The 17,858-nt window shown below is 32.2% G+C and overlaps 1 protein-coding gene across 4 annotated transcripts in view; it reads right to left on the reverse strand.

Moving 5' to 3' along the window:
• LOC143048594 (uncharacterized) overlaps nucleotides 1-17,858 on the reverse strand; it is a 148,557-nt gene that overhangs the window by 68,376 nt on the left and 62,323 nt on the right. Inside the window, exon 1 of one of the 4 annotated variants that reach the window (XM_076222364.1) lies at nucleotides 2,090-2,168. The exons of the other annotated variants lie outside the window; for them this stretch is intronic. The gene's annotated coding sequence lies outside the window, so the exon portion shown is untranslated. Of the gene's footprint in view, nucleotides 1-2,089; nucleotides 2,169-17,858 lie in introns of those variants that run through there. 4 annotated transcript variants of the gene reach the window in all.

Here is a 17,858-nt window from a genome sequence, read left to right on the forward strand (position 1 = left end):
GAAAAGAGAAAATCGAGTGCACCTTTTTATGTTAGGGCGTGTTTGAGTTGAGTATTTTGTTTTGATATCGTTCAAAGGAAGAATAGTTCATACATCGTCTCGCTTCAGATTCTATCATTTTTATAAATTAAAGCTACAGGTTGACTTTATAACACAAAAAAATAACAGTACTTAAAGATGAAATATATGGGTCAAGTGAAATACCTATCTAATGAGTCACACAAACAGGGAAGGTGTGTTCGAATAGCTATTTTTTTACTGAAAGTACTTGACGACAGTCTTACAAGTTGGATGATGAAAAATGCATATCTTCGAAAAATTCTATTTTTTTGTGTGTGATAACAAGGGTTTATAGTCTTCAACCACTAAAAAAATCTAGTCTGCCCTTCCACGAAATATTTAATTAGATTTTTTTTAAATGTTTATGATTTTTCGAAAATTCCACCTAACAACCGATCAAACAATAGTTTTAAGTTGAATCAATACAGACAAGATCATTAACTGATGCTCATTAGCTAGTTGATACATTTGTCTTTTAAAATATAACTGACATATAAGGATCGTATTGGTGCAATGTGGATAAATTTATCGGTTTCCAAGAGCAAAATTGGTAGCGCGTCATCGCTACAATGGCTTCCATTTTTACGATTGTGAAAATGAACTGGCGTAATGGGGAGATAATTTTGACGAAGTAGGATCCTGACTGGTAGGGGCTATGTTTTTTTTATGAAGGCTGTTTGAAAATTTATAGCTGTTAATTTTTGTGTTATAAGGTCTCTTGTGAAAGAATCTCATCGAAAATCACATCAAACTTCTTTTCTATATTTATTTGGTTTACTTTTTTCTTGAAGGTATATCACAGAACACTTCTTATATAGTAGATATTATAAGTCATATATCAAGGTATTTTGACAAATAACCTAAACCATATTCAAATCTGAGGTCCAGAACTTTAACATTTATTTATCTTATATGTCCTCATTGATTACATTACAAATAAAGTGTGTATGATTGTCACAGAAAGCCTCAAATAATTATGCTGATAATTAAAAACTTCCAGGAAACAAATTAAATCGATATCAATTTTTAAAAGTCAAAATAAATCAACCACAAAAAAAGCAACCTGAGGATTAGACGTATGTTGCAGAGTCAATAAAATTTCCCTTAGTCACTTAGAGTTTGCAGAAATTGGGAATTGCAATAGATCAGCAATTTGTACATGAAACACAAAGTAAAACTTAAGTAAATTCATTCACATGTGCAATAATCTACCCACTATTACATATTTTCAATAATGATGTGACAACAAAACTCATTAATATTGATCAATTATATCTCATTCACAGTAAATTTGTTCAAATCAAAAGCAAAAAAAATCAACTAATGTTGTTGACCGCAGTCAGCAGTTGTGGGTTCATGTATTGCTTTTCTTTTTTTTAAAGAAAGCAACTTGTTTATTTTTGAACTGATATTATTTAAGGGGAGATAACCACTTGCACATAAAAACACAGCGCTTCATATTTGAAAATAACTTGACGTTTGCGTATCCAAGATTCTATTGCCTAGATAATCATATCGAGTGTTTGTCTGAATGAGATGCTTTATTAGATTTAAATCCAGCCCATCATTTTAAGTTTCCACGAAAAAATTTTAATTTTTCGATCAGGAGACTAGACAACTTTCACACAAACGTAAAGTTTGAAGATAAAATAAAGAATAAAGGACTTTAATTTGATGTGTAAGTTTTGACGAGTAAAAACTATGTATATTCAGGATTATTTGGATCAATAAGTTTCATTACGACAGTGGTATTTAGTGAGTGAAAATGAGTTAAGTCTCATCCGTAGTTTTACTGAAGTTTCACGGTCCTGTGACTCTATTGTCGCTGATAGACTTGGGGTCAAACCGTGACCTGCTTTCCAACTGCGTAAATCATTTATGTTATAGTGTATATATTTTAGAGTAGATATAGAATACAATACATGATCAATCAAGTGATAAATTCAATACAAATATCATTATCATTTCATATCATGAAAAATTGTATGTATATATATGAACAAAATACAAAATTAATGTGTGTACTTACCCTTGATGTGAGCAGGAAAATATATTAGATATACTGTTCCAGGATGTGAAATATTGATTCACTGAATTACTGTTTTGCATATTGACCTAGATATCTTACACAGATCACATTTCAGAAAGCTATTTTTACTTGGGCCACACCAATTTAATTTCTTGTTCTACGGATTTTTGGACTCCAAAATTTGGGGCGAGCGAGCAATTTGAAAATTTTAATAAAAAAAATTTAATTTGAAATTTTTTGAGGCGAAGCTTGAAAAGTAAAGGCGAGCGATTATAATTTTTTTTTGTAAACATAAAATAGTAGGTTTTGACAATATTAAAACTTGATTTATCACTTGTACTTTGACATTTCTTTAATTTCTGAAGAATTTTTTCCCTGTTCACCGAGAAATAATTAAATATGGTTTATGTATGTGTCACTGACAATGAGACAATTCTCCATCCAAGTCATAATCAGTTTAGGGGCAACCCCTTAATGTTATAAATATAATCCCTTACATGTTTTATGAGGGATCAATATAAGTTATAATATATTTGTTTGTACAAAAGGGCTCATATTTTCTCAAAGAACTATATATCTATCTGGTATTAAATGGTCAAAACATGTCCAAGAATTTTGTAATATTCCTGGACTTTAACCATGTTAACACATTTACTTTAACAGTTTAATATTATTCAAAATAAGTGGACCCCTCTTTTAGAAAAAGTTGTTAAAATATGATGTAACTCTCCTCTTTTTGAGTACAAAATTCTAAGTTTTCAAAGGTTTTGTAGAGGAGAACTATACAAATCCTTGGTATTTCTTTTTTCTTTTCTGCATCAGTAAAATGACCCCTTGTCTCAGGGAGGGTTGTTCTCAACCTGATAATTAATGATAATAACAAACACAGGTCAAAGTACGGACTTTTACACAGGGCTTTGATACAGACCAAACGTCAAGCTATAAAGGACCCCCAAATTATTAGCGTACACAATTCGAACAGGAAAACCAACAATGTGATTTATATATCCAAACAGGAAAATACCAATGAACAACATCAACAAACGATAACTGCTGAACGACCAGCCCCCGAATCAATCAGGACAGGTGCATAAACATGCAGCGGCTATGGATAGTTTTGTTTCGCCAGCATACAATATAATTGCAGTTGAAGGCAAATCCTTCAGAAGTTCTTTGCACTTTATTCTAAAAACGAACATTTTTTATAGAGAATATAAGTAAGAGGGAAAGAAACCATTTTTTTGTTCTTTACCACAGGTACTTGTGGACAGGATACCCTTTGGGTGCCCCTGAGTGGGAATATCCCGAATGACCCCCCATGGAGTTTAATTATGATTTATTTTTTATTACACGTTTATTTAAAAATTTTCACTGGGAATATATGTCGAAGTTACTGACAAACAGCATTTGAGAATTTTGCCAGTCGACTGGGCAAAAATCTCAAATGCTGTGTGTCAGTAACTTCGACATATATTCCCAGTGAAAACATTTTAAATAAACGTTTAATAAAAAATAAATCAAAATTAAACTCCATGGGGGGTCATTCGGGATATTCCCACTCAGGGGCACCCAAAGGGTATCCTTTCCACAAGTACCTGTGTTCTTTACGGGTATTTCCGCTGTCATAAATTTATAAAGGAGCACTCCCACTTTGGATAAATAGGTTTCATGCTGAAACAAATATTCTCACAGATATTTACAGTGTGGTGGGGTGCTTAGCTGTATTTGGCAAAACATCAGTTTAGGAATTTTTGTTCTCAATGCTCGTCAACTTCGTACATTATTTGGCCTTTTTAACTTTTTTGGATTCGAGCGTCACTGATGAGTCTTTTGAAGACGAAACGCGCGTCTGGCGTATATACTAAATTTAATCCTGGTATCTTTGATGAGTGTATTTATGTTTAAAATCGTAATATACAGGTTAGACTGTGATTTTAAAAACAAATGTTGATATCTTTTTATAATATTTACAAAAATGCGGGAAATGGACATGATTACATTTCCGGATGCGGGAAGCGGGAATATAAAAAGAAATAAAAAAAATCTGTTTTGAAAAAAATAGGTGCGGGCGGGTCCGTCAAACAAGGAATCATATTGGTGTGGCCTTAAAAAATGTCGCAGAATTTCCAGAAATTTAAATGACCACTACATAATAGCAACAACATAAACAATTTTTTTTATTTCATTTTGTCATGAGAACTCTCTATATAAGATATATGGTATTTACCCATTAATAATTATATATTTATATATATCAGAGACATATAAATACTTGTATTATATGTGACCAGCCACGACATATCCAGGCTTATGGAGGTAGAACGTCATTGTGAGAAAAACGCCGTTAACTATATGTGACTAGCCACTTCCAGTCTTAGGAGGGTACATTGTCTAAAATTTGTCTTTTGTATATTTATCTAGAATGTTCCGAAACAAAACTCTCTGTCGTGTTATTATGACATATTTGTTGTAATAGCAATGAAACGAGTCATTTCGAATATCGGTATGAAAATGAGACTGTTCTATGGCGGCTTTTATTTATTGAAGGCACTAATTTATAAAATACAAAATTATTGTATTTATTTGCTCTTTATAGTAATGTTCAATAGCGTATTTGAATAAAATTTCAAAGACTTAAATTTACTACAATACAAATAATTCTTAGCTCTATTTTAGAACATGTAATTTAAACTTGTTGAAATGAAGTTAGTTTAAAATTTGTCAAAGTAAGCTTTAAGAATTCCTTTTTTTTAAGGTAACACGCGTACGATACCGAATGACGTTACGCCATGAGTTATCGTTCCTGACGTTATCGAATAACGTTCACATATATATCATGTATATAAGTCAATGCAGCGGGTTTTGTGTGACATTTTTAACGGTAACTTTCCCTAGATGCAGAGTGCAGAGAGTTTTGATGCAATACGTAGCGGTTATTTGACATAGATTTTTTTATCGTTTTCCGGCAATCATTCTGCTCATTGTTAATCTTTAAAAAGTATTACTTTACTTTTTAAATATGCTGTTTCTTTGATATTTAAGCATCTGCACACTTTCTCTATATATATATGTTCTTATGCATAACAGACACAGTTTTATCACTTTATTTTTATTCTTGGTATAGATATAGGAAGATGTGGTGTGAGTGCCAATGAGACAACTCTCCATCCAAATAACAATTTATAAAAGTAAACCTTGGTTTATTTTTGCAATAAGTACTTATTCATGATTCACGCCGTATCCCCATGAAATTTTGTTTTGAAAGTAGAAATCTTATTTATAGAAGCTTAGGATGATGTGTGAAAAAAAAGCGGGGAATTTTACAACTATTAATTCGTTTTAAAATGGTCATCAAAAACACCGCTTGGACAAAATTGAATTTATTTGGATGAGAATACGGATATAATTAGGGGGAAAAGCACAATACAAGCAGACGTTGAAAATAGTTTGTTTGTATGGAATGTAAAAAAGTGGTTATTTAGCCGAATAACTTTTCCTGTGTTCCATGTGTAAACAGTCTCTGAAATTCATTGGTCTGTATAGAGTTAATTCGATATAGTTTTGGAAATATTTTAAAATACAGTGCCAGCTTTGTAATCGTATAAACCAGGTCTACTCAGGACGGACAGCAACATCGGAATGAAGCATTAGAATTTTTTTAAATCTAAACGCTGTTTTACAGTGAAGTTAACGAAGGCTGAGAAATACATGGGCACTTGATTCGGCAGAAATAAAATAACAAAATTCAGGTTCCGTTACAGTCTGAATACAGCCAGCCCCGAGTATCCACTTGCGTCTACAAACGCAAGTTGATAGTTCGGGCTGGCTGTAGTCAATCGGTTCCGGCTCCGTGTTCCCTGATTCCGTTATAATTTTTTTCTCGAAATTTATATGCAAACGACCAACTTTTTATTATTCAAACGGCAAGAGACTGTAAAAAAGCTAGATCTTGAAATCATTTTGATTTTACATTCGTGTTAATTTACGCTTGCATGGGTATTCGGTGTTTTTTTTTTCTTAGAGTTTTGAGTTGGAAATAATGTACATGTACAAGTTGGGAGATAAAACGACTGAAAGAAAATTAACAAAGTTACCTTTTAGGGCTCTGAGGGCCATATTGCTCGCATACTAGGCGTCGGGAAAGGCCCGGAAAGTTTCTTTCTTTAAAATTAGTTTTTAGAAAAAGTATACAAGTATATATATACATGTATAGCGTCAGTTAAAATTTTCCCGACCATCATCGCTGATGCCCTGCCTCTATTGCAAAACCTACCTATTGTATTTATTGTTAACTTGTTCTCGTCCTGAACATGCATGCATGAAATATTTTCCACTGGACGCTAACCAACCAATAATTAAAGCAATCAATCCTAAAATTTACACCCGTCACTTGGAACTTTAGTTGTTAAAATTTAAATCATTGCCTCTAATTTTTTCAAAAAAATCGACAAAGTTTAAACGCAGTCCGCGAGGAAGACCAAAATTGAATAGTTACGCAAAACTGAATATCTACGTTACCGCTTGCTCATTATGGAAGTGGGGTAACATGAGACTTTATTTGTAAAAGTACAAGTACACATAAAAAAAAATGTGTGTACATGTACATGTTATTTGTACAAAAGTTGGCTGATAGAATGATAAATGGAGATATGTGATATGCAATTTATAAGATAGCAACAGCTGGGCATTAATTAAACTACATCAACACCTTGAAGACATCAAGAAAATCGTGACTAATGCTAATTGGAATAGCATCTTTACATTTCTTATTTGTAGTTTTAGTAAACGTTGGAAAATTTTGAGTATGTATAGTATAATTGTCACAGTAACATTTCAGTCTCTTGGTAAATATTAGTTTAAGTCTTAAAACTTTTGCTCTTCTCTAGAAAATTCAAACCATAATGAAATATAAGGAGATGCGGTAAAATTTCCAATTAATCAACTTTCCACCAAAGACGAAATGACGGAAATGCTAGCCTTCTTACATACATGTATTAATACATTTCAGATCTCCAAATTACCACTCCATTATATGAACTGCATATTCCAAAATATGCATTGTCCCCAAATTTCTTATAGAGCACGTATCATCATATTGTTTAACATTTGTCCGTTCGACCGTTAATCCCGCACTTAGTATATATAGGGTTAATTCGGCTAATTATTTAGGACTACAGTCGTTTTGCTTCAGCTTTAAAACTATGTACCTGGTGTTACTACTCATATTATAGGTGCGCATATCGTCTGGATTTTCTTTTTTGTTTCATGACAGGTTGCTGGATTAGGCATTTTGATAAAATACAAAGGCACACAGAGTACAGACTCCGGCTTACATCTGATACAGGTTGAATTTCAAGCTGGAACTTTTAAATTTCGCAGTTGTTTTACTTATATAAAGAATGCATATATGATCTCAAGATTTGTTATGTAAATAATTTTTCACAAATGACAGAATTTTGAAACTTGTGAAATTTTGCATACAGTTTGCTAACCCGAATAATTCAGTCCCTCCCCGTAATCGATATCTCCTACTTACTTAATGTAGTAAGCGGAATATAACGACTGAATTATTCGGGTTAACAGTTTGCAAGGTTTGTCCGACTTGCTGAGCAAACAAGTAACACATTTACACCACGCAGAGTACACTATACTACATGTATTGTATGTACCAAGTCAAGAATATGACAGCTGTTTATCATTCTTTTGATGTTTTTCAGCTTTTGATTTCGTCATTTGATAAGGGATTTTTTCGTTTTGAATTTTTCTTTGAGTTTTGTTATTTTATTTTTTGGAATGTGTATTTTATCAGGATTATTAATTTTTCTCATAATTTTCACAAATAACAGAATGTTTAATCTTTTTTGACTGGTGCATCAAATGTGTCTTTTATAAACAACTGTTTTCAAAATTGTATTGTATCGTCCCGAACATGCATGAACTATTTGCCACTGAACGTTAAACAACTATCAAACCGAGCAATTAAAAAACTGTTAAATGAATCATTTTTTTTTAAATACTATATTTCTGCATCACGGGATGCAGTGATGATACCACCATTGTCTAATGTGATGGAGTTAAAAATCAGTAATTCGGATGAATCTCACGTGAAATGTTTCATTTAATTTTCACGTAAACTTAACAAAAATCTGAAGGTATTTTTAATGGTTTTAATCAAATTTTAGAACAAAGATATTATTTAAATAATTTTATTTCAAATATTTATGTGTACAAAATTCCGGTGATTTATTCATGAACTATTATCATAAGATTCACATGGAACCTGTTCACGCAAGTTTCAAGTATATGCTCGTTTGATGTGAAAATCAGACGATATTAATATTAATTCATATGAGTGAAATTCCATGTGCAGGACGAAATAAAATTATATCTGATTCAGTAGAATTTTATATTGCATTACTAGGAACTTTACGACAGTCGACAGGGGAAATGAAAATAAAATGTACTCATTCAGATCCCGACACATACTTTTTTCTCCATTTCTCTGAGAAGGAATAACGTTATATTCCGTACACTATAACGTCACACGTTTTTGGTCAAATTCTAGGCCTATCGATCAACTTTGAAGCCATTTATTTCAAAAACAAGGATGGTGACATATGAGTTTCTATACGTGTATGGATTTACTATGCAATCCTGGATATTATGTTAGTTTTTTGTTTTTCTCCGTATGTAAGAAAATAGCCATCCATTCGAAAATCTAAAAAAGTTAGGCCGAAAAAAAAGGCATTTCCCCTATAAAAATTTCATCTTTTAATTTAGATCTATCATGCATGTCTCTAAACATAGTATACGACGCGTAACAGTTATAAGTAGGTGTTCTCATATATGCATTTGATACGGTGCATTTATTATGGATATATTTCAGACTCCATTTATGAAAGAAAATTTATAAAGCAAAGCATTTTTTTTTTGTAGCTGTATTTTAGAACATGTAATTTAAACTTGTTGAAATGAAGTTAGTTTAAAATTTGTCAAAGTAAGCTTTAAGAATTCCTTTTTTTAATTTAGATTTATTATGCATGTCTCTATACTTACATTGTAGTATGCGACGCGTAACAGTTTATAAGTAGGTGTTCTCTTATATGCATTTTATAAGGTGCATGTGTTAGGGATATATTTCAGATTTCATTGATGAAAGGAAATCTATAGAGCAGAAATTTGATTTTTTTTTGGTATCAATTTAAAATGTAGATTCAAATATTTTTCACTTCAAACTATAAAGTAAAACTTCTTCAAAACTTATATATGATGTATAGTTCGGCGTCAGCAAAAAAGAAGCCAAGGAAAGTGTTTATCTATTCTTCACAAAAACGTATTTCATTGAATCTCGATATTTATCATGTTTATAATTTTTCAATGACGTTCTATCTCCATAAGCCTGCAAATGCCATTGGCGGGTCACATATGTCTCTGTATATATATATAGCTACAATTGGCAATATTTATAGTAAATAGTAAACAAGTAATAGCTTTTCTAAAAAAAAACTAGTCTTATCATAGCTGATGAAAATGGAAATTAAAAATTTCAAAAAAAAAGACTTTTAAAGGCAAATACATTACTTGAGATAAAATTGCGAATGGAAATGGGGAATGTTGTACCTTGTGTATGCTAAATGGTCGTGCTGATGGAAATAACGACTTCACTTGTGTATCAAAGCGTGGACGGTCAGTTGTTGACTATGTCTTTGCACCTCATGAACAGTTAGACATGTGTACAAGCTGTGACGTGTATTTAATGTCTAATCTTATAGTCGATACTGGTTTGAACTTTGAAAAGTCCATACCGGACCATGGACCAATAGTTTGGACTGTAAACGTAAAGAAAGACATTGCATGCGATACGAGACAAGCACCAAATACAGATAGACCGAGGTAATTTGAAACGCTTCCCATTGAACTTTCTAAATAACAATAAACATATTCAAGATACTATTGTCAAAATTGAAAACGAACTAGTCACTAATAAAGACATTAATAGTGCATATACAGAGTTTGTTACTTTAATAGAAAAAGAGATGAAAGACACAGTTCCCGTACTGAAGACCCCAACAGGACCAAGTTCGAATAAAAGGAAGAAATCGCTTCGAAAACCATATTGGACTGAAGAACTTACCTCGTTATGGAATAAAGTGTGTATTAAAGAAAAGCAGTGGTTGAAATGCAAAAACTGCACTAATCTGATAATCTGTCTAAACTGTTTCAAAGTAATAACACTCGGGACTTTTGGAAATGCATTGGTAATATTGGTATTGCGAATGAACGTCGCCAAAACATTCCATTCAAAGTAAAAACAGATGAAGGCTTTAGTAGTGATGTTGATGTTGTCCTGGACAAATGGAAAACAGATTATGAAAAACTATTTAATTCTGGTGATAATGGCAACTTTGATAACAATCATTTAGACTGGGTAAAGGGAAACAATCATGTTTTCCCGACTAGGAACTGTGACACTTTGAACTGCCCTGTTACGAGACAAGATGTCATTGACGCTGTAAATAGGACTAAATTGAATAAAGCCGTCGGTTTTGACTATATTCCTGCGGAAAGTTTACGCAATAGCATATGTATAGACCTGTTATTTAAACTTATTTCGTTCTGCTTTCAAAATGGTAAAGTGCCTGATTTATGGTTAAATGGAATTATTAATCCTATTCCAAAAAATGATAGTGGTTGTAAATTCGATCCTATATGTCATATAGAGGTATAACTATTTTATCTATCCCATGTAAAATTTTTGCTGACATTTTGAATAAGCGTTTGAATAAATGGCTTAATGAAAATGAAATTTTATGTGATGAACAGAACGGTTTTCGAACAGGTAGAAATAATACAAATCAGAATTAAGAAACTGAATGGGTCCATCAATGCCCATGCTACGTCAATTTTTAAAGACCCAAATGTTGCTAAACACCTATCCGACCTCCATGATAAATATGTTGTTGTCCCCGCAGACAAAGCCCCAAATAACATCGTTTTTGTCTGTAAAAGTCATTACATTAATTGCTTGATAAACGAATTAGGTATAGACAATTCACTTGGAAACTCAACATATACCCTCACGACACTTACCAAAGAGGAAATCCTGGATAATCATAGGTCTGTTCTTTGTTCCTTTGGTATTTCAACCAAAGATGAAGAACTGGATCTTCCATCACTGTATTGGATACCTAAACTACATAAGTGTCCTTACAAACAGCGGTATATTGCTGGGTCTTCCAAGTGCTCCACAAAACCTCTTTCTAAATTATTAACATCCATTTTATCAGCAATCAAAGACGGGCTTCAAAGTTATTCTGAAACTGCCTATTCTAGAGGTGGCGTGAATCAGATGTGGATACTTAAAAATTCCAAAGATCTTTTAGAGTACATACAATCTAACTCTCTTTCATCTTGTAACAGTATTAAAACATTTGACTTCTCTACTCTTTACACAAGTATTCCACATTCCAAACTTAAAGACAAATTAAAAGAGTTGGTATTACTTTGCTTCATAAAAAAGAATGGCCAACGTAGATACAAGTATCTTGTCTTAGGGAGGGATAAATCCTACTTTGTAAAGAATCACTCTGATTCAAACAAAAAATTCTCTGAAACCGATATTATCAAGATGCTTGATTTCTTGATTGACAACATATTTGTTACGTTCGGAGGACGTGTTTTTCAACAGACTGTCGGCATACCAATGGGAACAAACTGTGCCCCTCTACTTGCTGACTTGTTTCTTTATTATTATGAGGCTGACTTCATGCAGGAACTTCTTAGGAAGAAAGATAAGAAGTTAGCAATATCCTTTAACTCTACTTTCCGCTATATAGATGACGTTCTTTCACTAAACAATTCAAAATTTGGTGACTATGTGGAACGCATCTATCCCATCGAATTGGAGATAAAGGATACTACAGATACAGTTAAGTCAGCTTCATATCTTGACTTACATCTAGAAATTGACAATGAGGGTCGGTTGAAGACAAAACTTTACGACAAAAGAGATGATTTCAGCTTTCCAATTGTGAACTTTCCATTTCTAAGTAGCAACATTCCAGCAGCACCTGCATACGGGATATATATCTCTCAATTGATACGATATTCCCGTGCTTGCATTTCCTATCATGATTTTCTTGATAGAGGGTTACTGCTCACAAGATGGGCATGCGCTAATATAGATGGACGTTTAAAAAATCTCTCTTGTGGAATGGGACAATACGATGGATAACTAAAATATAACGGGTCAAAACTGAATACACTGACAACAGAGTGAATCTTGTATGATTTACACAAACATTTACAGCCAAATTATAATTTTTTGTTTACTTATCGAGACTTTCCTTTGTCAACATTCAAGGACAAAGGACAAACAACATGGCTGCCCCCACGGATCAAAACAATGAACTTAACTCTGAACCATTGATTTGTAGTTCACAACCTGTAATGTCTCTTAACACTCCTACAACTAAACCATCAAACAAACGAAAAGAACTATTAAGTCCAGAGCTTCTCCCAGGAACACAAAAGCAAACAACACGTCAAATAAGACGTCGCAACTCAGTGGGTGATCTTAGAGAAATGGAAAAAAAAATACCTGCACCAAGGAAAAGTATTGCAGATAAAGTCTTAGAGGCCCTGTCTAGCCCTGATGTTATTAATAAAATTGTACCCATTCTTGCTGAAAAAATAGGTGAATCTTTTTCCTCAATGATTGAAGAGGAGGTTAAAAAATGTGTTGATCAGCAAGTAAAACCGATAGCTGAATTAGTCGAACAACATGGTAAAAGACTTGACACTGACAATATTAGAATTAGTAGATTATATTCTAATGTCGAAAAAGTCAACGAGGATGTAAAAAGTAACACCACAATTGTTAATGAAATTGATACAGAAGTTGGCACTCTCTTCAAAAGAATTGTAGAACTTGAAACCAGATTAGAAAACCAAGAACAATATTCACGCCGAACAAGTTTGCGTTTTCATAATATCCGCGTGCCTATCGATCCCCGTACCGGTAAAATTCCTCACCCTATTAACACTGATATTTATATATTACAAGTCTGTAATTCCAAACTTGGCCTGAATCTAACTGTGAACGATATAGGGCGTAGTCATGTTATAGGGAAGGTAAAAAACGGTAAATCCCAGGTTATAGTAAGATTTCTATCATATCGTACAAGAAGCAAAGTTTATACCAACAAAAAAGCCTTAAAGGGTGATGCAGATGGCATATTCATAACAGAAAACTTAACACAGTATAGAACTGGTCTTACACAAAAGTTATCCGATCTCAAGTATAACCATAAAATTTTCGCATACTGGACATCCGATGGTCGCATATTTGCCAAAACAACAGAGAAAGGCACCAAAAAACTAATCAAAAACTATGACGACATAACAGCTCTTGAGACAACCACAGACGACGACAATCAACAACAAGAACCAGATCTATCCCCAGGTACCACCAATCAGAACAGCGATGAGAACCACAATAATGGCACATATTAGATTACAAAAACATAAATGGTGTAAATATATATTTCTTTGACAGTTGTCACTTGTTCTTTAAATGTCTCTAATGTACATTTTAAAAATTGCTTCATGTGTTATTAATTTTGCTAGCAAGTAATTCTAGTATAACTTAATTGTATCAAAAAGTGTCAAACAATTTTAAAAAACGTCTGAATAAATTCATAAACTTATGTTACAATGAAAAAATAGTATATAAAAAAAATCACGTTATACTTTTTTCTTTCTTTTTTTTCCATTTGACATCTTTTCCTAATATCGATTTTGTTGTTGGTATTTCTTTTATTTTCTATTAATTTAAACAAATATATAAAATTCCTGAAACCTCGTTTAAATAATATTTGTACTGGCATCCGTATGCCAGTTATAGTTACAAGGAGCAAATTTAAATAAACAACAAAATATAATTGTCCCAAAAATTTATACCTGTATAAAACTATACTGCTATCAAATATTGCAGTTGAGTGTATCATAGTTGTAAGAAATCAATTTCAAATCATGTTATCAGATGTTATATGTATATTTCATGTGCAGCTACAGAACACCCCTTTTATATATTAAAAAGCTTTGATCAAAATCAATTAAAAAAGATTTGCTATAGATAATAGCATAAAGTATTGAATAGTTTTGTTAAAAAAAAAAAAACAAAAAAAAAACCCGGACTTTATATTTAAAGTTTGTTGTGAACTAATTTTCCCATTTTATGAATCGAAAATGATTTCCTTCAATTTAATTTGTTTACCAATGTACTTTTTTTTTCTTTGTGTATATATATTTAATACCTGTAAGACTTTGGATGATGATGTGTGTGATCTACTTTTTTTGTGTAACCTGAATGGCAACCTCTCTTATAACATGTTATTGTTTGTTGTACTTTTACCTAATGGGTAACTGTATTGAACAATACAGGGTAGCCATAGGGTTATTTAATTCATGTAAATTTAATTTTTCCGGATCAGATAATTTTTGTTTCAACGGAGAAACTTTTTCGGAAATTCTACTTACCAATTGTCGTTGTTCATTTCTCGTCGTCTCCTTGTCGCTTCTCCAAAGCCTTGATCCAAACATAAATGTTTTATTCCTTCTATTTGTTTTACATTTTATCCTTATAATTGGAAGCGTTGAACAAAATCCTGGCCCAATTGAACATGAAAACAATTTTTCTCGTGAAACTGATAACTCCATATCAATATGCAATATTAACATTCGTAGTTTACGAAATAAGATTGATTTCATTCAAAATTTCGCAGAAGAGTTTGATATTGTAACAATCACTGAAACGCACTTAGATCCAAACATAAATAACGAAGAATTAATGATAGATTCATTTTCACAAAATATATTCCGTAAAGATCGTAATAACGCCGGAGGAGGCCTACTCATTTACACAAAAGATGATATGTCAGTCACCAGAAAAGGTGTACTCGAAAACCACATTGACGAAACTATCTGGGTTGAGATCAGAGGTAAAGGTCAAACGTTTTTATTATGTTGTACTTATCGACCGGAATGGTCAGGTGTTGAATATTGGACACGGCTAAATCATGCTATTGAACTTGGTTATCAGTATACAGAAAACATTGTGATTTCTGGAGACTTGAATTCAGATTTATTTTCGTATAATAATAATAAGTTATATGATATAATTCATCAATTTAATTTAAAAAATGTAATTAATAAACCAACAAGGGTAACTGATCACAGTAGTACTTTGCTTGATCCGATCATATTAAGTGATGCTATACAATTTTCTTTTTCTGATGTACTGAATGTACCAGCTAACATCAGTGATCACGATGCCTCTATTATTTTTTTACAATGTCCAAAGTCCGAAACAAAGTCGTTTAAACGGGAAATATGGTTATATGAAAAAACAGATGTTGAAAAGTTTTCAAATATGATGAATGCAATTGAATGGAACGAACTCTTTTCCAATGTTGAGGAAGTAGACGAAATGGTCACTATATTCACTGAAAAAATCCTCAGCATTGCAAGAGAGAGCATTCCAACCAAAATAGTAACTATACGTGGTAATGACAAACACTGGTTTAACAGTAATATCAGAAAAGCAATTCGAATAAGGGATAGATTACGAAAAAAATCAATTAAATCTAAAAAAGAAACGGATATTAATAAATATAAGAAACAAAGGAATAAAGTGAATAATATGAAAAAAGAAGCGAAAGAAAATTTTGAGAAAAACTTGGAAAATATAATACTAGATAACGCTTCAGATTCTAAGACTTATTGGAAAATTATGAAGATGCTTATTAAGCCAAATAGAGGATCTAATAACATACCCCCATTAAAAAATATTCTTAATGATGATCGTTTTGAGGAGTTCGCCGATAGAGACGACGAGAAATGCGACATTCTAAATAAGTATTTTTGTTTCATTTCATCGCTAGCAGATGTTGATGCTCAATTACCCGATTTCGACAAAAAAACTAACAATTTATTGAATGATATAGTGATTAGTACTAGTGAAATTGTTGATATCATAAAAACTATAAATCCAAAAAAAGCGTCAGGCCCGGATGTCATTAGTCATAAGATGCTTAAAATTTGTCCCGAAAAAATTGCAATTCCATTATGTATTATATTTAATAAATCCTTGCATCAGTGCAAATATCCTTCCAGCTGGAAAATTGCAAATGTTATAGCCTTATTTAAAAAGGGGGATAGTTCATTACCTTCCAATTATAGACCTATATCACTCATAAGTTGCATAGGCAAAGTCATGGAACGTGTTGTATATAAATATGTTTACAACCACTTACAAAGATTTAAATTAATTTATGAGTATCAATCGGGTTTTCTTCCTAAATGTTCAACGGTTCACCAACTGTTAGAAATATATAATTGCATATTGAACTCACTTGAAAAGAAAGAGATAAGTTGTTTTGTTTTTTGCGATTTCTCTAGAGCCTTTGATAAAGTTTGGCATGATGGTTTATTACATAAAATGAAGGCTTATGGTATAAATGGAAATCTGTTAAAATGGTTTAGAAGCTACTTAAGTGATAGAAAACAAAGGGTGGTTATCAAGCAATCTTCTTCAAAACTTTGCAGTATTTCAGCTGGAGTTCCTCAAGGGTCGGTCCTTGGACCATTACTTTTTATAATATATATTAATGATATTGCAGAAAGACTTATTTCTCTATGCAGACTCTTCGCAGATGACACATCGTTCAGCTGTGCGGATCGTGATGCTTTTCAGATAGAAACTGTGATAAACCATGATCTAGAAAAGCTGAACGAATGGTCCAAAAAATGGTTAATGTCTTTTAATCCAGATAAAACAGAAATTATGTTATTTTCTAATGTTGAAACCCCAGAAATGAACTTTATATTCAATGATAAAAATATACCTATTACAAATATTCATAAACATTTAGGGGTTACATTTAGCAATGATGCTAAATGGAATGCCCACGTTGATAATATTATCTTAAGCACGTCTAAACATATAAATATGCTAAGGAAGTTGAAATATAAACTGAGCAGGAAAAATTTAGAAAAACTCTATTTAGTTTTTATAAGACCTTTATTTGAGTATGCAAGTGAGGTTTGGGATAATATTGGGGTAGGTTATGTCAATAAACTGGAGCAATTACAGCTCCAAGCTGCTAGGATAGTTACGGGGTTACCTATATTCACAAGCTCAAGGATTATTTATGAAGAACTTGGATGGGAAACATTAGCTGAAAGAAGAGAGAGAAGAAAAATCCAAATGTTTTATAATATTCAAAATAATAATGTTCCAGAATATTTGTCAAATTTAATTCCCCAAAAAATACAAAGTATGACGGTCTATCCTCTACGTAATGGAAATGACATCATTATTCCATTCTGCAGACTAGCATTAACTAATGATTCTTTTATTCCATCAACCATACGTCTTTGGAATAATCTTGAGGATTCAACTCGTGATGTGGAATCAATTAATAAATTTAAAACTGAACTAAAAAACCGTTATCCTCAGAGTAATATATTTGTACCGAAGCAATATGAATTTGGAAATCGAAAATTGAATATAATTCTCACCCAACTTCGATGTTTTGCATCATCCTTAAACTATGATCTATATAGGGTCAATATTATTTCTGACCCTTCCTGCCGCTGTGGTGTTAATCGTGAAGATTCCTATCATTTCTTTTTTAAATGTATATTATATTCAGACATACGAAATAAAATGTATGAAAGTCTGCGCTGGCTTCCAAATGATTGTAAA

The sequence above is a fragment of the Mytilus galloprovincialis genome, chromosome 10 (assembly GCF_965363235.1).
Source record: "Mytilus galloprovincialis chromosome 10, xbMytGall1.hap1.1, whole genome shotgun sequence".
Taxonomy (NCBI): domain Eukaryota; kingdom Metazoa; phylum Mollusca; class Bivalvia; order Mytilida; family Mytilidae; genus Mytilus; species Mytilus galloprovincialis.